This window comes from Corvus moneduloides, chromosome 10 (assembly GCF_009650955.1).
Source record: "Corvus moneduloides isolate bCorMon1 chromosome 10, bCorMon1.pri, whole genome shotgun sequence".
NCBI classification, from domain to species: Eukaryota; Metazoa; Chordata; class Aves; order Passeriformes; family Corvidae; genus Corvus; species Corvus moneduloides.
In genome coordinates this window covers 12,531,355-12,556,399 of record NC_045485.1, presented here as the reverse complement: position 1 = coordinate 12,556,399, position 25,045 = coordinate 12,531,355, and the positions used below count along the sequence as shown (strand labels likewise).

General features: G+C 38.7%; 1 long non-coding RNA gene across 8 annotated transcripts in view; it reads right to left on the bottom strand.

Annotated features, from left to right (window-relative positions):
- Nucleotides 1–25,045, bottom strand: part of LOC116448550 — a 436,138-nt gene that overhangs the window by 339,015 nt on the left and 72,078 nt on the right. For 6 of the 8 annotated variants that reach the window (XR_004242002.1, XR_004242006.1, XR_004242008.1 and 3 more), the window contains exon 2: nt 17,016–17,094. This is a non-coding gene — a long non-coding RNA (uncharacterized LOC116448550). Of the gene's footprint in view, nt 1–9,487; nt 9,724–17,015; nt 17,095–25,045 lie in introns of those variants that run through there. The other 2 variants (XR_004242004.1, XR_004242001.1) reach the window with 2 other exon arrangements.

The following is a 25,045-nucleotide window of genomic DNA, read 5'->3' as shown; positions in this document are numbered from 1 at the left end:
TACAGGTTTTCAGTGCTTCAGAACAAATAAAAGATTCTGCCTTGCTTTTCACTAGATAACATGGCAAATAGCTTTTATTTGCGGCATTACAATTATTTTTTTACCAAAATCAGTCCCCAGATAGCTGCATTGATCCTGTTACACTTGAGGCAGTTTAATCTAAGGAAAACTGATGTTAAGAAAAATGTTTTTTAAAAAAGCCAACAATAGCAGTAAAGAGCATCTTGGGGAATTTTAATGAGATTTTTTCTGTACAGTGCAAGTTTAACATTCCCACAGAACAGATCAATACCACTTTTTTCTCCCAGATACATTGGGGAACATCCTGCACTTGAACCCATCCAGGAAGATCAATCCCCCCAGCACTTTTGACTCTCTTCTCACTGCTCTGCAGCAGAGTATTGGCCATGCAGCTGGCAGGAGTGCCAGAGGCAAGACAGGTATCTGCAGCATCCCACTCATTCCCAGTCATGGTCAAAAAGGAATTTTTTTTCTGGAGAAGGGAATACCACGTAGTCCAACCTGGAAAGTATGTTTTCTTTATTTCCACCCACACAAATATCTGTGGATAGATGAAAATCTTATATTGTAGTGCTGGTAGCTGTTCTCCAATCACAAGGAGGGCACAGCTTTGAGAGGGCTTTTAATTCTTTGCAATGTTAAAAAACTAATTTAGTCAGGGCAGTAAAATCCAGCAGTATTCAAGAATGAAATTGTGCTGTTCTCCATCCAGTCACTTAATGTCTCCTGGCTACTTTTAAATTTCCTTTGCAGTTTTCATTCTCATTTTCCCATTTCACTTTACCCTTTCAACCACTCATGCTTTGTCAGGACACAGTCTGGGAATTAATTTCTTTTACCATTTCTTTACTTGTAAACATAGTCTTCCTGAGTTTATAAACAAAGCTGGCCAAAATTATAGGAGACTTCAACTATTTGGTGTCTCCTCTTGTTTCTTAAAGTGGGCCCCCTCACAATTCTGTATTTCATAATAAAAAATGCCCATGAGAAAAGTAGGTTAAAAGGACTAGGGTTAAAGCCACCCACAAACATAGCTTCTCACTTGAATGCAGAGTTTGGGATTTGGTACACAGTGGAAAAGCCTTTTATTTTATTTTTTGAAGAGAGAAAGTACTCTGAAGTGGATCGACTGTCCTTGATCTTTTCCACCCACACAGCCCTTTTTCTCTTGTTTTTGGTTCTCATTTTCAAGCTACATCAATACAAAGTCTGTGAAAATGATCTTTTTCCCCCTCACATATTTACTGCTGTCCCCAACCCCTAAAAAAATACAAAAAACACCCCCAAAACAATAGAGAACACAGGTATGACCTTAAAAGCTTCTGACTTCTCTGCCATGGCCACAGACAGTACTGTGCTGCTAATCCTGTCTGCCCACTGCTTGTGAGATCTCCTTGAGATAAATATCATTTCTTCATACAAACCACACAGCAAGTGCAGTGAGAGAAATGAGCTGAATTTGTAGCTTGTTTTTAATGAAGATGCTTAAACTCACTCCTAAGAGGTTTTCCATTGTCAAGGAAAAAAGCAAAGAATGAAACAAACCACACTTAACAGATTTGATTTAAAACTAGCCACATCCTCAAGCCTTTCTCCATACATCTTTATTCTCAATTCAGTGACATTTTCAGAGACAACAAAAATGGCATAAAATACCCTTAGAGTAAAATATCGCCCTGCAAACCCTCTCCCCATCTCCGTTTGTGCTGAAACTGCTACTCCTATTACAGTTCATACTCAGTGTTAATTGCAGTTGTAATGGCAAAGGTCAGTATTGATCCATCAACCCATCTACCCAGCAAGACTTCACAAGCTTATTCTCATTCATACAGAACATTGAACAGTATTAAGGGCTATTGACAAGTGAAAACAGGGTCAAGGACTATGTCTCAGATACTCCCTGCAATATTATCCCACCATAGGCATTCCAGTAAGCTTTTGGACTGGGCAGCAGAAGGAGTCTAGAAGAGATCCAAAACTGCAAATCTTCTTGGATTTTGCTGATTAGACACTAATTGTCAAGCAGTTGCAGTGTTTGGAAATGTAACTGTTCCCAACAGGAAAAAAAAAAACAAACCAACAAATCCATCCCTCCACAGGATTCTCGTCACCAAAAAGTGCAAAAGCAGCAGCCCCATCCTTGGATGTCCCATCACATCTTTTGGATTGGCATATGCCAAATTGTGACTGGTTCATGATTCAGTACAGCTCCTAGGGTGTGTGCAACAATGCCCCTCCCTTACCTGTGACAGAATGCCTGTCAGGAGCCAAAGCCTGGGGTCTTTTGGGGCGGTGAGAAGTAAATCACTTCCAGGAAGGTATGGGAAGGCTTTATCCTGGAATTTGAACCAGATCAAAGCGCATATGATTTATATTCATAAACTATTTATTCCTATGATTAGAAACACCTCAAAGGGATCTGCTTACTGGAAAGAAAGGTGCTCCTTACGTCAGAGAGTGTGTCAGAAGTAGGTCACTCTAAACAGATATTTATTTTAGAAGTACATAACTCAAACAATTCAACAGCACCTAATACAGATTAGTGCTTTGGCATATATTTCATACATAGTTGCTAATGTTCAAGCTGGTGGCTCCCAAGGGCTTTTAAAAGATTAAATACTAAACCCAAAACTAACCAGAATGGGGTCCAGGAAGTCTCAGGGACTAAATGCTTTCAGAAGCATTGCAAAGCTTTTCATACCACTCTCTCTCCTATCCTGCAGGATTTAAAACCCTTCTTGTAAAGAAAAAAGATAATGAAATCCAACGGATGTAATCCACAGCACCTGGTTGGTGGTGACACCTATATATAACTAAAAGTTTAAAACTTTAGGATTAAAACGAGTCTGTGTGAAAAAGCAATTTAAACACTCAGGTCAGGATACAAAAGCTGAACATCAGCCTCACTGCCATACAGACTGTTATTTCATTTTTTTCCACAATATTTTGAAATAAATACTACTTTCCCTCATGTTATGACTATTTACTGCCATGAAGGGCTAAGGTGTTCCCAACAAAAGGCAGAAAACTGGCTTTACCTGTAGATTTCCCATCTTCTTTCAACTCCTTTTTCTGCTAGCAATGGTTTGCCACAGCTTCTCCCAAGCCCCGGAGCCCCCATGCAGCACCCCCACTGCTGGGAGCCACGTCCCACCCTGCCCATCCCCATTGTTCAGCTGTGGGGCTTTCAGAGCAGTAAGACACCAACAGTAATGAAGCAGGAGCTGTTGCTGGGACAACATTGATGTTCAAGTGGAGGACAGCACAGTGAGCCCTGTCTAGGAGTGGGGGCTGGAAGTGACACTGAAATCAGCTGGAAAATAAACTTTCTAACACAATTTGAAGCATTAGAAAGCAGATATTCTTTATCAGCACTGGACACACCAAAGAGTCTCTCCTTTAAACAGATTGTGGGGTGAAACTTTACAACAGGGTATTTATTCCATCACGATCATGCCTATTCATTACAAAGTATTTCCTAGCTCATACATAAACAAGGCTGTTGCTGGAAGCCACATCCAGAGTGGTGAAACACAGGGGGGACTGAGGGCAGGAGGTGTGAGAAACAGCTGGCTTGGGGTTGGGCGGCTGCCCAAGGCCAAATGGCCACACTGGTCCCAGGAACACGGACACCATTGGACACTGCTATTCAAAAAAACCCACGTGTCTCCCAAGCAGAGCTGGAGAATACAAGTCTAACCAATTTCTACAGCAAAGCACAGGTCACAGAGCCAAGACCTTTTCTGTTAGGGCAATAGAGTTCAGGATGCTTTGAATGGAGATGTAAGATGGAGAAGAAACCAAAAAAGCCTGGAATGCTCTGACTGACAGGTAGCAAAGGAAGCAGCTTTTGGGTTCAGCACTGGTTAAGCAACAGGGGAACAATAATTATTGAAAGATATAATTAGGAGTACCAACTAAAAAAAAAATTACATTTGGAGCTTGCTTACGCCTAGGGCTTTGTGTAAATACTTTCAAACAAACAAATCTGTGTTAGCAAAAGGAACCTCATTGCCAGTTTTCAATTTCCCTCTTTAAGATGAACAGTATGCAAGGGGTTTTATCTTGATTATTCAGATAGATTAAAAACAGTTTGGTTTTGGTTTGTTTCATTTATTTTGCTGGTTTTAAAAAAAAAGGCAAAAAAACTACTGAAAGCAGAAAAGAGACATATAAAAACCCCCCTAACCAGAGTTAGGAACATAGGAATAATTCAGGCACAGATAAAATAGGATGAAAAAAAAAAAAAAAGAAAGGAAAAAAAAAAGTCTCTTTATTACAGCCTTCCAGAGTAGTGGCAGCAGGAAAACAAAATGGAACTGATTTTTATCCTCCTACTTAAGCCAGGACACTAATGAGGTGTGGCTATAATATAAAAAAAGAGGGAAAAGTGGCTTTTATCTATACAAACCCCTTGTAGCTTTAAGTTAAGCACCTCTTCTGCTCTCAGTAGCAGCCCAAACATATGCACAGCGGTCATAGAAGAAAAATAAGATACTGGAGTAGATTCAACATACTGAACAAATCCCCTGAGTTTGTAATTCCCCAGCATTCTCTTCCCTCCAGATGCTACCCAGGATTTTATAAAATTAAGTTACATAAAAATGCTTTCATTCCTGGGAAAGGGAATTTCATTTCATCATATTCAGACAACTTAATAACAGTACAGATTACTGTACCTCATGTTGCATAGGAAACCATTTTAGAAAAAAATGAAGTCTTTTCACTGAAAGAAGGAAGAAAATTCATTCCAGTAGATTTACATTTGCAGTAGATTTGCATCTGCTACTGTAGCAAAGCGTCACTGGTAGAAGCAGAATTTAGATAAAATACCTACTCATAAAATGAGTATCATACCCATTTACAACAGAAAAAATTTAATAAATCAAGACTGAAAAAATTATTATTCATTGAAAAGAAACCACATGGTTGGATGTGTAAAGATAATCTTGACATGAATGCAGTTATCTTCTTGGCATAATTTATGTGAACTCCTTTCACAGAAGACCATTAACAAGGTATAACAAAACTCATAATTAATCTGAAAACAAGAATGCAACATTAAGTTTCCCAGCACCTCAAGTTTTCTAATGAATGAAATATTTCCTACTGTCTTTCATCAGAAGAATAATAAAGTTTTATTAAAATGTACAATAACAGAATAGATAGGTTTAAAGTACAGCCTCTGTACAGTGTAATGAGGTTTTGGCTCATAAAAATGCTTAGACTTTCATTAAAGAGATCAATGACCCCAAAAGGAAATTAGTTTAGCAGAAATACACATGCAGGTTCTGCAGAATACCATTGTATGTCAGCATCAGGATGAACTAGGGCATCCTTCACAAAAGGATATAAATGAAGGCAAAGCCACAGTAACAGAAGAACAAGACAAAGTCTTGACAAAGGACTAAGGGGCAGCCCCAAACTTAGCAATAACCTCTGAGTGCAACACATTTGAGCAAGTTCAAAGAGAGAAATATGAGTGTGAGAAAAAGCAGAGCCACAGCATCACCAGAAGGTGCAGTGGAGGATTAATGGAGGGAGGGGTTTTCTTCCATATAGGGATGTCCTACACAGACCCAAGGATTATATTTAAGCTCTTCTACGTAACCATTTCTGAGACAGATTTATCTGTTTTAAACTGGCTGTACACCACTGCATTGCTCTACAACAACACATATAGCTCATATCACAAGGGGACACACTAAAAATCAAACCAAGTCTAGGACTTGGAAATGTTTGTATTTTCATTCCAGTTGCAATGATATATAAAAATTGCCTTTAAAGTTTCCTAGGCCCAAGACATAAATTTTTAGTACTAAATATTACTAAACAAGTAATAACAGTCATGTTGTAACAGCTAGAAGTCCCTCGTAGATTCAAAATATGCTTTCATCTTCTGACCGCTGCAAATTTCTGAGGTCACTAAGTACCTCTCTTACTCTTCCCACTAAAGCAAACCCAGCTGTCCTCAGACTGTTTAGACTTTTTTCTCCAAAAGTGGCTGGCAATAACACTGACATTTATTGCTTAGCTTTTATTGCACTCTTTGGAACTAAGGAGAACATATGAGAATATGTATTTATACACACACACACACAGAGAAAAATATGCATTTATCAGATTCCTTTACGTTTTCATTGAGCTGTTTTTACCTGTTCACATCTTCTTTTATTTAATGGTTCAACAGATATAAATATACTTTTCCAAATACCTTACTGGGATGTTCCCCACTACCCGAAGTAAAATAAACATTATCAGTTAAAATTTAGATCTGTTTTATATGCAGTTCTTGCAACAACATTAACAATAGCCACTTTTAAATAACCAAACATGATTAATAATCTCCAAAAGGAATAACACTGCACAAAGTCCACCTTGGAATAGCCACCAACAAAAAAATAACCTAATAAGAAAATATAAATAAACATTGCTGAGGAAACTAGCTAAAAATAAATCTAATCTGAGACAGACAAGTTTAGGGTATTACCAAACAGCAGCAGGAAAACATGGACCTTTCACCCATATCAGTCTTCCAATCCATCCACTGAAACCCCTATTTCAAAACTGCAGGCAAGAGTTTTCAAAGTTGCAACATCAAAACAAAAGTTTTATGAGGATGATATGCTGCAATGTAATCCAATATTTATTGATACTCCCAGTCTTGGTACATGTTATCTAGAGTAAGAGTGGGACAAATAGCTTCAAGTGCTCTTACAGCTATCAGTAAGACTTCTGAATACAATTAGTATTCCCTTCTGATCATACCAAGATTTAAAAGACATGTACCCACACAATACAAGGAGAGCTGCCATCCATGACAGATAACTACTTTAAGAAGATTACTCCTATTCAAACTGTTCACGTAATGTTTATGTGGATAGCTTAAGGGATAACAGATCTACTGAGCAAAAAGGCTTCCAACTAAAAGTGTGGGTACACCAGGTTTTGGAACAACTGTGCTTGGGGTTCCAGCCCCAGTGGTGCGCAGCAAACTCCTGGCTGCCATTGGTCAGGCAATTCCCAGCAGAGAGAAATTTGCAATCTGAGAAAGAACTACATTCAGAGGATTGTGTGAAGTCTATGAGTTGTACCAGGCTTGTATGACACAACTCTTCAGCTGGATGCGTTCCACTGAGCCACTTCGTCGGCCTCCTGCACTCTCTGGATAAAGCAAAGTGTTTGGCTGGCCCTGTTCCCTGAGTCATAAACAACAGAGACAGCAGCCATTGAGTCACCTGCTCCTGCCTCTCTGCAAACCAGGCAGCCACTGGGAAACTCCACAGGCACCATCCGCAGTCAAGTGTGGCCAGAGGCACAGGGAAGAACCAAGGCCCTGTGGCAGAGCCGCGGAGCCAGCAGCAGGAAAGGCAGGTGGCTATAGGGAGCAAAACCAGAAAGCCATAAGTGCTACAGTGTGGAGAGACTTAAAAACCACAGTAAACTGCAGGTAAAAAATGAAATCTTAGCCTGGGATAAAATAGTCAGCTTCATTCTCTCCCCATGCATCCTCAAGTCACTGCCAGACAAGCTGCTGGTCACTCATTCACTGCCTGGGAAAGGGAGTTTGTAGCAGCTGATTAAGAGTGACTGCTCATCAGTATTAACGGCCTATTTCTAAATGGTTTCATGCAGTAAGACAGAACCAAGATGATTACTGTTGTCCATAAAGATCTATGGAAAAGAGAACAACAACCAGGGAGAAGAGCCAAAAATAGATTCCAGATTGGCAGGCTTAATCTGGAAGTGAATACCAATAACCAAAGAAGCAGAGGAGGGTTTCAGCAATCGGAACAGTGAAGCCACGGGAAGATGTGCACGTGAGCAAGCAACAGGAACGTCTCGATAGCTCCAGATGTAACAGCTGCTTACAGTGGCAGATGATTGTGTTTCAGGATCTGGAGGATCCCTTCAGCCAAGACAGAGGGTAAGAAGAAAACCTGCCCTCCCCCAAATCAATAACACTTTCACTGTCTGCAAGGCAGTTAGATTTATTCAGGGATTTCCAAACTGGCCACTCAAAGCATTAATTTCAAGAACATTTTTACTCACCAAAAACTGTTTTGAGATAAACAGGTCAGTGTAAACAATACAATCACATGCTTGGAAAAACAGCTTGTTGTACAACCAGTAACTGATGTAAGTTTTACAGTTGTCTTAGTTTTGTTAGGCTAAAGATTAAGCTGGCTGCCAAAATATTAGCCTTGGGCTTCCTCACAAACCATAATACTTCAATATTAAAGGCTATATTGTATTTTAAAATGTCAATTAAGTAGTTTGCAATAGACTGTATTTTTCCTAGAGTTTAAAATGCCTAAAATTATCCTTAATTTATAGAAAGAGTGTAAATCTTTCTCAGCTTTGTGAGCACAAATGAAATTACTTCAATTTAGATTTTCTTACAGTGTGCACCTGTGCAGCAATATATGCTTAGTACAATGAAATTAAGAACATTTTCATAATTACAGTGATTTTACTACAGATTAGTATCTCCAATATAACACAGCAATGTTCAATTGGGCACACAATGGAAAAAAAATAAAAGGCTTAAGTTTCAGATGAACACATTTGGTAATCTAGAACAGCATGATAAATGATCAAAAATATAAGAGATCTTCTGCTTATTCTACTGATTAAGAACACAGGCAGCTATTAATCCAACTAGATTCTAGAGAGGACATGAGAAAAATTAAAGTGAGACACAGAGTTATATACTATCTATATATATATATATATATACACATACAATGTTTCAAGAAAAATTGTGTTTGGGGAGCAGATTACATAAATCTTCTACAGTGCTGCAAGCTGCATTATTCCATTCTTTGGTACACAGAATAGTGGGATAAAGAAGTCAGAAGAACCTTATGGTTTGAGATATACCCCAAGTATAACAATATGTATTCTGAAAAACAAGAATTCAAACCACAACCCTGAAAAAAACACTTGGAGGTTCACAGCTGTCTACACACTGAGATTCAGAAATTTAGAAACTTGAACTCCGTGTTATTGTGCTCTTAGCTAAAATACAGATTAACCCTAAATAAAACAGAGGGGCAGTAACATTTCCCACTCCCCATTAACCTCTCCTTCACAATAAATACTTTCCCTTCACACAACACAGAACTCCCACCACGACCACCGAGGCACATCTAGGAACGTATGCTATGAACCTCGATTTTTCCAGCCCAGAACGTTTCATGTTATGAGACCTCACATCCCTTAAAAGCCAAGGGAATGAACTGAGATTCATCTGACCAGAGGAGCCCGGGATTGCCAGGGCTGCCCGCACGAGCACAGGCTGCCCATACCTAGCGAGGGCTGAGGACAGCGGAGCATTCCCGGACCCCTCCAGCGAGGCTCGGGCAGCCCCCAGAGAGCCGCGGGGTCCCTGGCAGCGCAGGGCACGGGCCAGGGGAGCGGCCCCACCCGCAGCCCCTCCAGCTGCCCACGAGCCCCCGCTCACCTGCACAGCTCCCGCACAGCCCTGCCCCGCCGCAGCTCCTTTACCTGGGGCAGCCGGGCCCCATGGGGTCCATCAGCTCCTGCCCCACCCCGGGCGAAAGGACCGCAGCCCTTTCACCTGGGGCCGCCTCGCCCCTCGGGCAGCTGCGCCCTGCCCGGAGCCCTGCGGGCCTCTGGGCCGGCGGCGGCCGGGCCGGGGCTGGTGTTGGGCTGGCCGGCGAGCAGCAGCTCCCAGCAGCTCCCAGCAGCTCCCAGCTGCGCTCTGCTCCCGCACCTGGTGCCCAGCACCGAGCAGCAGCCAGGGGCCAGCCCCAGGGACGGCTCCAGCCCGGCCTCACTCGCCCCCGGCTCTGCTCAGTGCCCGGAGGCACCGCCGTGCCCTCCGCCAGCCCTTTGGAAGCAGCATAGCTTTCCCCCGGGCTGCCCAGCAGTGCTACAGGGTCCAAATGACTGCCGGGGAAGGGGGGGAGACACTGTTTTAACCTCAGCAAATTGATGAATTAATATTTTATATTGCATCTACATCTTCTGTAAATGGATGCACCGAGGTGATAAAGCAGGCAGACAGGCAGAAAGAAAAATCTTTTGCAAAATCTGGACAGCAAAATAAGTTCCTCTAGGCAAATTTAATTAATATTAATTAAAATGAATGCCAGAGAATGTTGGGGGCAGGGAGACTGGCATGATGGATTGTCACCTCTAAAGCGAACAGAAAACTCTTGCTTGGTTCAACACACATGGAAGAAGAATTTTATTCAAATTGATTAACCAGTATCTTCTAAGTAGGTTAAGGTTTGTGTCTCCAACCCCTTAAGCAAATAACATTTTTGACATTGATTGCAGTAACCACAGGAATCTGCTTTACAGATTTGCCCACTGCACAACTCTAAAACACTGTAGTTCTCAACATTCTTTTACTTGACCAGACATTCCCCATGTGACATTTTCCACTTACTCTTGGAGAAAAAGTGTCTAAAAATTCTCAGCAAAAACAATACAGGACTTCCTAGTACATACCCTCAGGGCTGAAAATCTCCCCGTAAAATCTTAACAAAGTCAATGAAAAATTAGTACTGAGGAGGATTTTAAGGGATGGGCAAAAACATTTCCCTGCCCTAACTCCTTCAACATTGCTGACAGATGCTTATTTCACTTGCTCTTTAAAAGCACCCATGGCAGAAATGCCATATTTCCACATTCAATGTGTGCTGTTTCACCAACTGTTATTTTTTTCTCCTACCTAACAGAAATCTGATTTGCCACCTTAATTTTGTCTTATCTATTGAACAATTCAGGTTATTCCCTTCCTTTCCAGCATGGCCTGTTTCTTGTCCTGGATGAAGGAGTTGTGGCTGTCTCTTCCCTTGACACACTTCTAACAAGCCAACAATGCCTGTTGTGCAGAGTATCCTCTGCACAGGGCATTGAAGTCCAAAAGGCAGGGGGCACCAAGATGGAGATAAATTTTTTAGATTTTTGTTACAAGTCAAAACTACTAAAAATAATTTTCTGAATACTTCTTAGTAATGACATTACATTTCATAGACCCTAGTGAGCACTCCTGTATTTAGATGCTAAATGCACAATCTTGGATTCCAAGCACTCGGGCCTCATGCACAAGGAGCACTTTTGCCTGTCATTATTCTTCCAGCCTGATTTGCATGGTGCACCTGAGCAGCAAAGCATGGTCAAGAATTGGTTTGTCTTCACAGTGAGAAATTAGAGAATAAATACATGGAGAATGAAATCTAAAAATAGAAAGCATCTTCTAGAATAAGAAGATAAAAAGAGGTTATATGTGGCCCATGTCACAAGACAGAGAGATGCAAAAAGAAATGCCTAAACAATTGAAGGACAAGATGAATGAGTTAGCATAATATATGATAGCAAGCAGAGCAATTATTTTGCTATTTTTTTTTCAGTCTAGGGCAAACAGAAAAATGGAGGTATTATCCTCTGTTCCTTTCATATCATGCAGCTAACAAGTTCTATTATGGTATTGCATTACAGCCTACCCCACCACCACTGAATAAAGACATGCATATATTACTGTTAGCTACCCATTTCAAAGCTTCCAATTCCAGAAACAATAATCCATTTGGGGGAAAAAAAAAAAGTGATCCTGCAGAGTAATAAGAGTAAAAAGTATTAAAATTCTTTGTTCCCTATGTGCTTACATTGATCTCCTCTAGTTTCCCTCCAGAGATTTTAAGAGTGTTTCACCATGTAGTCTTCCAAGCTCAGGCTGCGTGCTGGTAGGAATCTATACCTACCCTTAGGACTTCCTTGAGAGAGATTCCCAAGATTGATGTAGACACCTTCCAAAGCAGAAACATAATGGTATAAATGATAAATGAGGACTATTATATAACCACATCAACCCCTGGAATATAAATCGTGCATTTGGCTATGGATCCAATACACTTTCCTCTCAAATGCAATCCTAGTTTCAATCATTTCTTGCAGACTCCACCCTGTAATTCAGGTGTGGTTCATGCTGAAGGAGGTGTTTGCAGGGAAAATGTATCATCATTGCAGTCAGCCATCCTGCAGTAAACCATTCCCCTTCTGCACCAGCCATTCCTACTCTCTTTAATTCAGCATAAATTATGAAATCTCAGAATAAACCAGTACCACTGTGATATTCTTTTTGTAGGTTTTGTAACATGTGGTCTGTTGTGTGCACAATGCAAGGAGCAGGACCAAGCAGAGCTTTCACATTCACAGTTCAGTCACTCATCAGGTCACTTTCTTGCATTCTCAGCATGGCAACTGCATGTTCATTTATGAAAACTGAACCTCCAGTGATGGTGCAGCATGAATTAAACTAGATTTCCATTCAAGGCTCAATGAACAATTAACAACCCTGCAATGATACTATAGTTCAGAAATTCATGCAGTTTCAAACACCTCGAACCATCTGTGTTCAGAAACATTAGAGCTTTGGTGTTAAAAGTGTTCTTATCAGTACTTAGTTAATCCCATGATAAATCTGAGCAGTGAACTTAACAGTTTAGAAACAGAGTCAAAAGAAGCAATGTATAATTTTTATTTCAACACATTTCTCTAATTGCTAATTGGACCTTCCTGGACCATGAAGATAATTAGGTTATTTTTTCCTCTCATTTTGTGATATCTCAACTTTTGCATACACTGTGCCTGGGAGAACACAATGTTCCAGCTGAGGGAAAAAAACACTGAAGGACGGTAATTAGAGAAAATAGCAATGCAGAGTTGTGACCCACATCACGAACATTAGCAAGTACTCAGGAAAGAGATCCCACTAGGAACAACCAGTTAATGATTGTATGAGAAGTGCCTTAAGTTATTCTGCTTGAAAAGGTGCAAGCTACTGAGCAGGGTAAAGTGCTTGCTGGCAAACTGAAAATAGGATTTGCAGACAGGCCCCCACCCAAACCTCACATCAAGTTTGACTTTTACAATTTAATATGTTTGTACATTGAGAGCATACAGAAGAGAAAAGCTGTTTCAGATACAGACAGCATGTCTGGTTTAGAAAGTGAAAAAGCTCTAATTTGTTGTTTCTACAGAGTGAGGAAATTGCATTTCATTATGTGACTGAGGTAACAATATCTTTATATTTTTATGGTGTCTGTATATGTTTTAGGATATGCATATATATTTTTCAGGAGACATGAAAGTGTTCCTTGGCAATTGGAGTATTGGGAGACTGTTTATTCATTACTCTTATTTAGTTTATGAGTACATTTGCAATCCTTCACATCTTTCTGTAAATTTGTTCCACAAAACTGAAATGAGAAGGATTATATAGTTTTGTCTGTTTAGTAGTAGCCCTTTACTCCAGAATATTCATCTTTAGCTATCTTATACCCACACACGTTAATCTCAAAACTATGTTCAAATTATGATGCCCAATGGCATCCTAAAGAGTAGCCAGGCCTTAACAGAAACACCTCCAGATATTTTGTCCATATGAAAGTCAGGCAGCAATTAAGTCTTTTCCCCCCCTCCCCTTCTTTTCTTTTCTCAAGATTAGCCAGCTGAAATGCTTACAGACAGCACTACATCTCCCCCACCCAAGGCTGTTTGAGGCAGTGGAGAGAGGTGCACTCACAAAATTTCACATCAGAAGACTCTGCCTTCAGCATAAGGATCTGCCTGAGAACAACCCCTGTCAGAGGCAGGCCTGAATTCAAGGGAAATGCTTGCAAAGAAAATGACCAGCAAACATTGTATTCAGTGCCCCAACATAACACACCTGATTTTATCCTCTAAAAATTCTAACCTTTACGAAGATTTCAGAAAAAATTCCTTCAAGTATTTTATTCACCCATTAGGATAGAATAGGCTGGACATATAACTACTAAGAGAGAAAGTGGATTGTAAAGAAAATACACTTTTAAAAATTAATTTAAAAGCAACAAAGAGATTTCATAGTCTTAATAAAGGAAATGCATTGTGGGAGCAACAATTTATAGGCTAAGAAGAAATTAGCATGTAGCATGATAGTTACCTGAGTCACACATTTATGATCTTACATGACGCTAAAACATTAACTGGGAGACAAAAATGGCAATTGAATACAACTTAGAAGAAATGCCTTGATAATTAAGTAATTAGATAATTTTACTTGCAGTCTATCACAAACAGTGATATCAAATTTATTTCACATTATTCCTAAGTAACTTACTATAACATTTATAATCCCTTTAACCTGAAGCAGTCCGTATCCATAGAGATAAAAGAAAAAAAAAGAACAGTATGGAAACGTATTAAAGATTCCATTCAGCTTTCCCTGAAGGCTTCCAAACAGTTTCAATTATAGCTCTGTCAAACTTAACACTCTAATGGTCCCTATACACGTTGTTTCATATATTTATTCTCCATGAAATTACTGGTAGAAAATAAGGACCGAAGTAAAAAGTTTCTAGCAAAGCATGACTGAAGGCAAGCTTTAGATAAATTATACATCAATTACAATTCTATTCTTGTAGCTATTACTGATACAAGATGTTCATGTGTCTAAATCAAACCCTCTCATTGGTGCAATTTTCCAAGTTGTACAGGCGCTCCAGGGTGTCACCAGGTAAAAGACAGATAGAAGTTGTGGGATTTTCAGTTGGGCTTAATTCTCCTAGTGAGAGGTTTTATTAAATTTACTAAATGCCTTTCATTTTTAGTACCTCTATATTTATAAGGGTTGCATATGTCCCCAGCTTCAGATGATCTTTAGCGCAAGCAAAATCCATACACCTTTTCTAGTGTTTTGTTTTGGTCCTCCAGAGATGCTGTTTAACTAACAACAAAGGGTATTTGGTAGAGGCTTTACATCCAGAACATTTAAAAATGTAAATCATTCCCAAAACCCACTGGAAGACACTTGGGAGTTGACAGGGAAAGAATTTAATTGTATTTTGAAAGGCTCTGTGGAAAATCCACAGGCTAAGAGCAAGCTTAATTAGCAGGAATACGTGGTGACATTGGTCTATGCAGCCACTAGAATTACAACAATATATGCACAGTTAACTGTTTTATATTCACATAGGTCAGGTACATAATGTACAGGCTTGGTGCTGACTTTGTTAATGTTTGAATAAAAGTTTAAAATGTTTGGGGTTCCTAGGTCAGTGCAATTAACTTAGGAAGTATTTGGTGCAGGTTTGCAGGGTGCTTAACTTCAGTGAGAGACGGCTCAAACAGGTGGGTGCTGTGAAAACATCACAGAGAACATTTGACAATGAGGAAACTTTTTTTTATCAGCGTAATAATATGCCTTGCTGACTATATCAAAATAGGGAAAAAAAGTCTGGTTTCATGTCAAATTATGATCCAGTTCTTGTCAAAGACAAGCAATTAGGCCAGAGAAGCATATTGATATTCATATTTTCTGGAACTAAAATGCACTATATTTATCAGCTTCAGTCCTTTAAAATAAATATTGACAAGAAAAGATGGGAAAAATTATTTCTTATCCCATCTGCCACTTAAAATGTCAAGCCTGAGCAATGCCATTTTCAGTCTTTCCTGATATGTGATCATAAGATATTGTTTATCTTTGCTTTGTGATGGCATTAAGAAACAACAGTCAAAACTACAAAGGTCAAGTTGTTCCTTCTGGTTTGTCAAGCTGTATAATCCTCCTTCAGTGGACTTGGATTTTGGGAGAGATGTGGGTGACAGCAGTTTTAAGAGAACTGAAAACCAGTTCTAACATTGAAAAGCTTTTGGAGAAAAAAAAAAATGTATTGATCATAGGACAACAAAGAAAGTCACATTATAAAAACTATTAAGGATTTGTATAACGGTTTATTTGTCATCATATGTTCCTCACAGCCCGTGAGGATGAGTATGGCTATAGGGACCCCTTAGGCACATTAACAGAAGGGCTGAATTCAATTTAAACTGTGTCTATCAATTTCTATGCTTTGAGAAATGGCCCTTTTACACTTCCATGAGAACAGAACTTTGCAATAGTTCAAATGATATCTAATGGTGGTTTGGAGCCCAAGGTTAAAGTTTCAGTCCCTATATAATGACTGCATGTGTTCCATTCAATGATTGGGATATGATTATAGTCCATACATGGTGAGATATTATTATAGAGACTATACAGAGTTGGCACTTGGATTAATTAAGGGATGATACCTCATTTTTTTTTCTGTATGAACAAAACTGACTGAGCATTTTGTAAGCAGAACTGCAAAGGAAACTGGTTCACTTTCAAACTACACCATTTGGGAGAACATTTTTGAAAAACTACCTATCAGTGACAGCTGATATAAAGCTTAACAGAGGAGCTTGGCCCAAGAATATTCTCTTGAGATTTGATCATTATCAGTTTGGAGTAAGAAAATTCTGTGCTTGAGTGATTTTAATTTTTTTAACTAAATTTTATTTATTAGAAACATCTTACAGCTTGGAGCTGTATGGAAAGATGCCACTGAGTTGGAAAGGTTATCTATAACTGCCCCACAAATTCAGGATATGAGTATTGATTACACAATTCTAAGTTGTCCATATTGCTGTATTTTGGGGGTAAATACACATATATCTGCAAAACAGCATTATGAGATCCAGTTATTGCTAGCAGCATATACATTTAATGACAAAAGAGTATGACTTCTGTAGGCTCAACCTCACATACTCATTTGCAGATGTTAATGAGGTAGAAAATTAAAAAAGACAACAGTATGTGGTATTTGCTAATTCCAACCACTAAAATAACTTATTTTACATGCCTAGATCTAAAATTTTCTTAGCCAGAGATCACCATGCTCCAGATTTAAATCACAGAAAGTGTAGAAGTGTAAATTATTGAAATTTGTTTTCACTTGGGGCTGTTTGGCTCATCTGTGAAGATGTACAAGTTAATTATTTTTATTAGAACAATATCACTAATGAGACGTGAGCAGAAGAGAGAAGAAGTGTGCAGCTGAAGTTATTGTCAGAGTCTCTGCTGGTAGTGCTATTTCATATGCTCTTAAGAATAGAATAACAAGTAGATCCATATAATTTAAGAAGACAAATTACGTTTTTTCTCAGCTCACCTCACATAACAAATAGCACATTCACCATAAAGTCCAAAAATATGTCAGAAAAAGCAACAGGCTTGTGTTGATTAAGTACCTGCAACAAAAGAAATCAGATATTAAAAAAAGGGCACATTTGTATCTCAGTACTATAAAAAGTTCTCAAATAATTTATAGAATTGGGGCCTTGGTTGAGCAGTCATTGGCTTAGTACAAAGAGATGTGCATTTTGTCTGCATGGGCCAGTGGTGGGTAACAAGACTCTTCTTTCCTCAGACACGTCTCGGAGCCCAATAAACCCTTACTTTCCTCTCCAGAGCAGTGGCAGACACAGCCCTGCCCACCATACTCAGAAGCACACGTTGCTGGAAGAGTCCTTTGTGCCACAAGGCCCACATGTCCCCTGTGCCACAGCTTCTGCATTCCAGTCTTGAGGCCAACACAAAACCCAGCAAAGTCAAGGACAGGATTTTTACAAATTCTCATGGGCTCAGCTGCTTCCTGGCTTGACTTGCAAGATTTATGGTTGCATCTGAGCCCTGACAATAACCTCATCTTTGATGGTGACTGACAAGACAAAAGAAGATTTTGTTTAATTTACATCTTTGCTTCCAAATGTGTACATGGGCCTCAGTGTTCGAACACAGTTCCTCTTGATTTTGACACTGAGACCAGAACTGAAGGGACTAAAATGATTCAAAAATATTACACTCACCCTTCAAATATAGCTTTAATTTTTTTGCTCTTAAAACCAAAAGATAAAGACTGAAAAAGTGCATGACATTTTTCATTGACTTTGTAGTCTTTCTAAGTCCTACTGATACAGTATAACTTTAATGACACAGTCACTATTTTTTGCCTTCCAAGCAATCATGATCTCAATGGAAGTGACAGTAAGAGATGCTCCCACTGAAACTGTGTCTCAGGAGATAGAGCTTTATTGGAAGAAATTCAATACACTTTTGACACAATGAAAACACTATTAACAGTAACTAAAATATATTCATAAAAGTAGTTTCTTTTCAATAGCAAAATCCATGGTATTTATGCTGTTAAAGAAAGAAAGGATCTCTGTGGAGCTTTGCAGTGATATTGGGCTCCCCTCCCTGAAGCCCTGAAGACGCAATGTGACTCTAATGGCGCAGCTATTTTTTTCTCCTATAAGAAAACAACACTAAGAGAGATGCTCCCACTGAAATCATATCTTTGGGAATAGGAATTTCATGGAATTGATTTACCTATGGCACAGTGAAAACACTAGTGAGTAACTTGAGCATATTCAGAGAAGTGGCTACTTTTCAAAAGTAAAATCCTCAATAGCTGAGACTTCAAAGGACAGCAAACACCACAGCTAGAGAAGAGCCTTAGGGCATTTTGCAAAGCTGAGGATAAACAAACAGGTCTACCATCAGTAAGCCTGTATTATATTTTGAAGAGAAAGCTAATAAAGTTTCCCAAATTCAACAGAGCAGAACAAAAATTTGCATTCCATGCTTAGTCACTGTACCTAAACTCTGTGGCAAAAAAGATCTCCTTAAACTGCTTCTAGTAAAAGGCCAGTGCTTCTCCTGCAACCACAAAAAACAGAGAGATCAAAGAGACTTCAAAACACAAACCTGAGATATGAGGTGGCTGCAGGGAACAAAACCAACCAAGTCCCCAAGTCTATCATCAAGCGGCCTTAGATGCCATCTAAGCATCACTCTGCAGCCTTAGCCTTCTAAAGATTAATTTGTGCAACTTCACCTCGCAGGGCAGACAAGATGGGCAGTATCAAGCTTTTTCCTGTGTCCTGTCCATAGAAGCTACAGCTACACTATGATTATGGGTCCTGCTTCTGGCACATGAAGTGTTTGAAAATTGCAGCAGCAAGCAGCTAATAATCTTTACAGCATGGGCATTAATGGAAACTTCTGCCACAAGCTCTTGACAGTAAATGGTATTCCTGGGAAAAAGAAAATAAAAGCAAGCAAAAAACTCCCACCAAAAAAACCAAAAACCCACACACTCCCCAAAGAAACTGTAATGGTCAAACAGCCATTCTCTCCCCTAACAGATCTAAAAAATATGGAATCATTTGTTGAAGCTTAAACACCAGTTTGGACTACTCAAAACAATACTGTGAGTGGGAACAAGCTCAATTTCAATCTGAAATTTTACAATTCAAAAGCAACTGAAAGACACATATTAAACTGGAATTATTAGGGAAACTTCCATTGTTATAGTTACCTTCTGCTCTCATTTTATGACATCCGGCTTTATTGAAATGGTAGCAACTCACCTTTCTTGCAAAAAAGAAAATGTTTCTTTAGCACCAGCCTTTTGCCATATCTACCTGATTTTTTTATGCAATTTACCCTCAGTGATTCCATGTTTTCTGTGGCAGTATGGTTTACAAGAACAAGTAATGGAACCAAAATAAATTCCTGCATGTTACAAACATTTTACTTTTTAAAATTATGAATAGAACCAATCCTACTGCAATAACAATAATAAAACCAAACTAGTATGAGTGGAGAACTTTTAAATACTTTCATTGTTGACACACAAAAAATGACTCCAGAAAATGAAATCTTAATCTCCTCAAATAAATACGATCTTAGCTACTGGCTTTTATGTGCAGGGTATTTCATGCAAAGAGCAATAAATATGTATTTTCTTGAGAGTGTGAGAATGACAGCAGTAAAAAAGGTTCTCAGTGGAATCTCTTCTGGGCAGTTACAACCCAAATAGGAAGAGGAAGAAAATGAACCACTAACAAGTCTGTAGATATTGTTACCACTCTGGTGTCTTCCATATTAAATGAAAAGGAATAGAATTCTCTTATGTTCTAATCTACAATAATTAATTCAGACTATTTGTTTTCAATGAAACAAATCTAAAGAGAAAAAAAAGAGAGAGAGAGGAAGAACATTTTAGGTGCCTATCACGAAAAGCAATAAAACACCTTTTTTTAACACTTCTGCATCCACTTAGATGCAGATCTGAGAGGAACAGACATATTGCTACATAAGGCCTTTATGATCCCCTAAACTCTATGGCCAGGAAGACTCTGGGGTAACTTTGGATGTTGGCATCCAAGTGCTGTGCCCTCAGCCCGAGTGCCCACAGTGCCAGTGAGTGCCACAGGGCTGTTCCTGTGAACAAGGAACTAACTACACTCACTCTTGCCCCTCCACATCCCATCCCTCCTCCTGACATGCTGATTTCTAGGACGATAATCATAATGTATTTGTCCATGTTTAAAATTCCTCTGGATTGTATTTTCAAAGAGGCCTCAGACTGACTGCTAACATTTCAGCAGCAGCTCTCGTCTGAAGCTCTGCACACACAAAATTCTTTCTGTATTTGTACAGTTCGAGAGATCTTGCATCAGTCAAGCAACAGAGGAGCTCTCTGAACTGTGTGCTCCAGCAGCACCAGTTGTTTGAAGTTCACAAAAGAGCTGTGTCATGTTCTTTGCTGTTGAGCACTGCCTGGGAATTTATTGTCCTCTAGTTTTTCACACAAAAGCTTGACAGTGAAACCATCAGTACAGAGCACTGAAAAGGCAGCACTGGAACAAAGATTACTTTGTTTTTTGTTTCTCTTTCCTCATCTTCCACTTGTATTCCAACCTTTCTAATTATTTTCTTTACAATATATATTTATTTTTTTTATATTTAATAAAATGCACCTTCACATTGACATTTTAAAATTTGTGTACTCTCCAGTTATTTATTTTATGAATAAAACAAACACAGTCCTTGGAAGGATCTCTAATTAACAGGGTTTTGGTAATAATTTTCAATGTTTACCTTGTTCTTATTTTATGTTGAAAATACACTTGTACAAAACAGAAATCTGGATTCCCAAAATAAAACATATCTGTATTTTGGCAGAAAAATAGAAAGAAGAAACCACAAACAAATGTTTCTTGCATTACTCTAGAGAAGTGTCAATTTAAAGCCCAGATAACATGACACAGTCACCAAATGACATCTTGTCTGCTGGTCATCAAAAAAAAATCTCAAGATGCCTCTTTGGATTCAGGCCAAAATCATGTGTTCAGAAAGCAAGAAAGCACACTGTGTTTTGTGCTTCAAGTACCAGATATGTTGTACAGTACAAATGCTGAGCTCCCTTCCAAGCATCCACAGGTTGTGAAATGGAATTGCAGGCAAGAAATTGTCCCATGGTAAGGCTTCTCTTTCAGTGTGCACCTAAATATTTCCTCATTTTTATCTAACTCTAGATTCAAACTTTTTTTATACCATAATTTTTAATGAGTTATTTTAAAAATAAATTATTTTAATCATAAAACATGTTACTTTACATGCTGGACTAAGAGAAATAATCTTCCAATTCTTTCATTCCTTCCCATTCACTAATACTTTTGGATTAAGGGGGAGGGGAGTGTTGCCTACCAAGTGACAGCTCAGAATTGCCCCACGGCAATTATTGGTCCCCCTTGGGTGTAAGCAAACCAACCTATTTAATGTCTAGTAGCTGTTGAACCTAAGCAAGTACATTGTGTCATTCAGTCTCTAAATAAAACAGGAATACCATTTGTCCTCCCAACAGAAAACAGAGTGGAGCAGGGAAAGCAAGTTCCTGTAAACAACACTCAGGAGTGCAGCTGGAGCTGGCTTTTGTCCCTCCTCTGTCAGAGGGCTCAGACTCCAGCAGGAGATTGTTGGAGCTACTGGGTCCCTTCCCCTTGTGCCAGGACCAGAGTTAGTGTGTGAAGGGTTTGATCCTAAGCGAGACTGCGAAGAACGACCACGGCCAGCCTTCTGTAAAACATTAAGTACCTGTGTCTTGCAGTGGCACACAATGAAATGAACAGCATGGAAAACAGCGTATAAATTCATAGCAAATTCACAGAGTCCAATTTTCTTATTTAATTATTTCAGCAAATATTGGATCCATGTGTAATTGGCAATTATGTTGTAAGTTTTACCAATGGGTACATTCTCCCAAGAGGTGACATTCCCTGAACAAGGATGAACAAGATGTGCATTGGAGTTGTGCTGTTTCCTGTTGTATACAGTATTTCCTAGTCACACTACACATCAGTGATGCTTTACAGACAGGTCTTACAGTGCGTATGAGCAGCGTGTCTGAACAAACACAGAGGTGTTTGCACAATAGGCTCTCCGTTTGTGATGGGATCTACATGCATTACTTTGGTAACGTCAATGAGGACAACTTCCATGAGTAAGATATTATAGTAAATCCACAGGAAGCCTAAAAAGTCATGTATAAGCAGCCCTGATTCAGCACTACTTCAAACAGAAATAGAATACCAATTAGTGCAGCAGAGAGATGCAACATGACCAATGCTTGAGTCAAAAATATCACAGAAAAACTCCCATTTCTTCACTTTATAAAACACTCTTTGTTTCTATCATCAGTTTCTCCCCTCCTTGAGTGTTCATAAAATAGTGAATTGAGACAGAAGATAGAAGCTTTATTTGACTGTGAGGGGAAAAAAAAAGCTTTACATGTACAAAAAGCATTTAGATCTTTCACAAATGGTCACAAGTTATAGTGGATGTAGAGGAAATTATCAGTAATGAAGCAGACAAAATGTAATGAAGCAATTGTTTAAAGTTCCTAGTCCTAAGAAAGACCAAATCTTAATTTTTGTGCTCAGTGTAACAGATAAAATTTCTTTGCTTTCCACAGGCTGGACTTGTTGGTAATGTTACAAAGTGGTTCTGAGTGTCAGAGTCTGTTGTTAAACAGACTAATACCTCATACTACACACCATTCAGCAACTTTTTAATTTTAAATATAGTCTTACATATTTGTTGTACTGAGGTATCTGCAGAATTGTAATAAAATCAGTGGAACTGATAGACAAGTAAGGAATTACTTGCTTGCTATGCTCAGAAGTATCAAAAAATTGCTGAGAAATAATCCATGCTAAATAAAGGCATTTCTTTCCCAAAGTTTTTAACATTGTTTGGAAAAACCTTTGTTCATTATTACTGACAGAGAATAAAGTCACAAAGGCTTGGTAGAAACAAATTGAAAAGTATTTGGCTTCTCTCCTCCGCCTTCTGTGCCAGCCATTTGCACCATCTACAAGGCTGTCCCTATAAAAATTTCCAGCTATTTTTGCTACCAGCAGAGAGGCACAGCATGAAGCTTATCCACATCAAACATCCTCCTCCAGAGTTTACCAGTCTTCCATTTTAATGTGTTGCTGTCTTTCTAATCAGCTTGGTCCATCTCTGGGTTTTTGCATCTCCCATGTATATCTACACATTATACTGCTGGTGGTTTATTGAATTTATGAAATTTCTTTCCCCTGGTGGACCAGCCAATGAATTTCCTACTGATAATTTAACTGTGGTAAGTAAGCTTCATCCATCATTTCCTTATTTATCTCTGGAAGCAAAAGCAATAGTCACAGAGTCGTCTTTGAAAAGAAGGTTTGTGACCTGACCTTGTGCCTTCAATGAAAACTAATAATGACTTGATAATAATGGGATTTTTCTTAGGAGTATGAGACCTGTCAAAGCATGGTCTGGAATGAAAGTTCCATTAAATAGCTTGGCAATGATGCAATATTGGTTGACCTGATTGTTTTTCCTTCAGGAGTTATAAATCAATAGCATGTGCCCAGATTCATGGAAAAAGTTAAAATCTTTCTCTTTCATGAAATATTATTCAAAGTATTTTTGTTATGTGTTTTCATACATTATTTAATAATTTTATTTAATTCTTATTATCAAACCATGAGGAATTACCATTTAATGTTCTTTGTATTACAGTACAACTGCATAATGAAAAGGTAGATCTAGAAAAACAGCAAATTGTTGTTCTCATCCTCCACAGAAAATAATATCCAGATCCAAATGCATGCTGTTTTACCTGATTGCAAAAAAAAGCTGTAGTTTAAAAAATTTCCCCTGACATTTTTCATGATTAGTTTTCAACAGGCATATTGGGTTTCTATTTTACATACAGAGAAATGTTCACCTCTTTGCCAGCAATGAAAAATATCTCCAAAATAATACAAAATGAATCCTCAGTGGTACCTTCATGAATCACATGAAACTGTGTGCATAGAACAATATTTTCTGGGATGTTAGAATCTCATTTTAAATGCAAGACACTGAAGAAGACTTTGTCTCGCTCCAGCATGAGACTGATCCTTCAGAAGAACCTCAGCCCTAAACAAGGCAACTACCAAAAATACAAATATTTTTCTGCTCTATTTATATAACAACCAAAAAAAAAAAAAGTAAAACTTCTAGATTGAAAAGCCTCAAACAAAGCAAGAGTCACAATAATATTTTGTAATCTGTTGCACAGTAATTCACTGAAGGGTCTATAGAACAATCACTCACAAGAGACAAAGAATAAATGGTAAATGAAACAGGTACTTTTTGGGGGCAACACCAACACAACCTCCCTGCCTTGGGGACTGACCTACCCAGACTTCATGTTTCAGCTTAATCAGGTAACCTGGAGGTACAGGACTGTAGAATTTGGACAGTGCTTTGATTCCAAACCTTCCCAGTACTGAATGTCCTAAGATCCTGATTTAGAGCCGACACAATTGATACAGTCTGTCTTGAGATCAGACTCACGGATTTAACCACACTGTTACTGTTACTGAACCTGTCCAGAACTGATTGATTCCTATAATTTCCAGTATGAGATATATATTTATTCATCAATAAGTTATACAGAGCTTTACCTGGGTCAGACTTTGTCTTTTCTCTTAAACAGTTTCTCCTTCTTGGTGTTCCTCCTGTTCACCCTTATCCCTTTACATTCAGTTTAATTACATTAATTTTAAATAAATAAAGGGGATTTAGTTAAATCCCATTAAGAGGAGTAAATATGTCCTATTTAATCTCTCCTTTTTTTATTGTGTTAAACTAAACAAAGCTTTGCTAGTCCCACTCACTTTTTCCACTCACTTTTCAAACTTGCAGTCTTTTCCTGAATGTTAATTTTCCTTCATTTTGAAGGACCAGAAACTAAATTTTGCAGATAAAAAAGACCATTACTTACACTAGAGTACCACTGCTGTTGTGTATCCACAG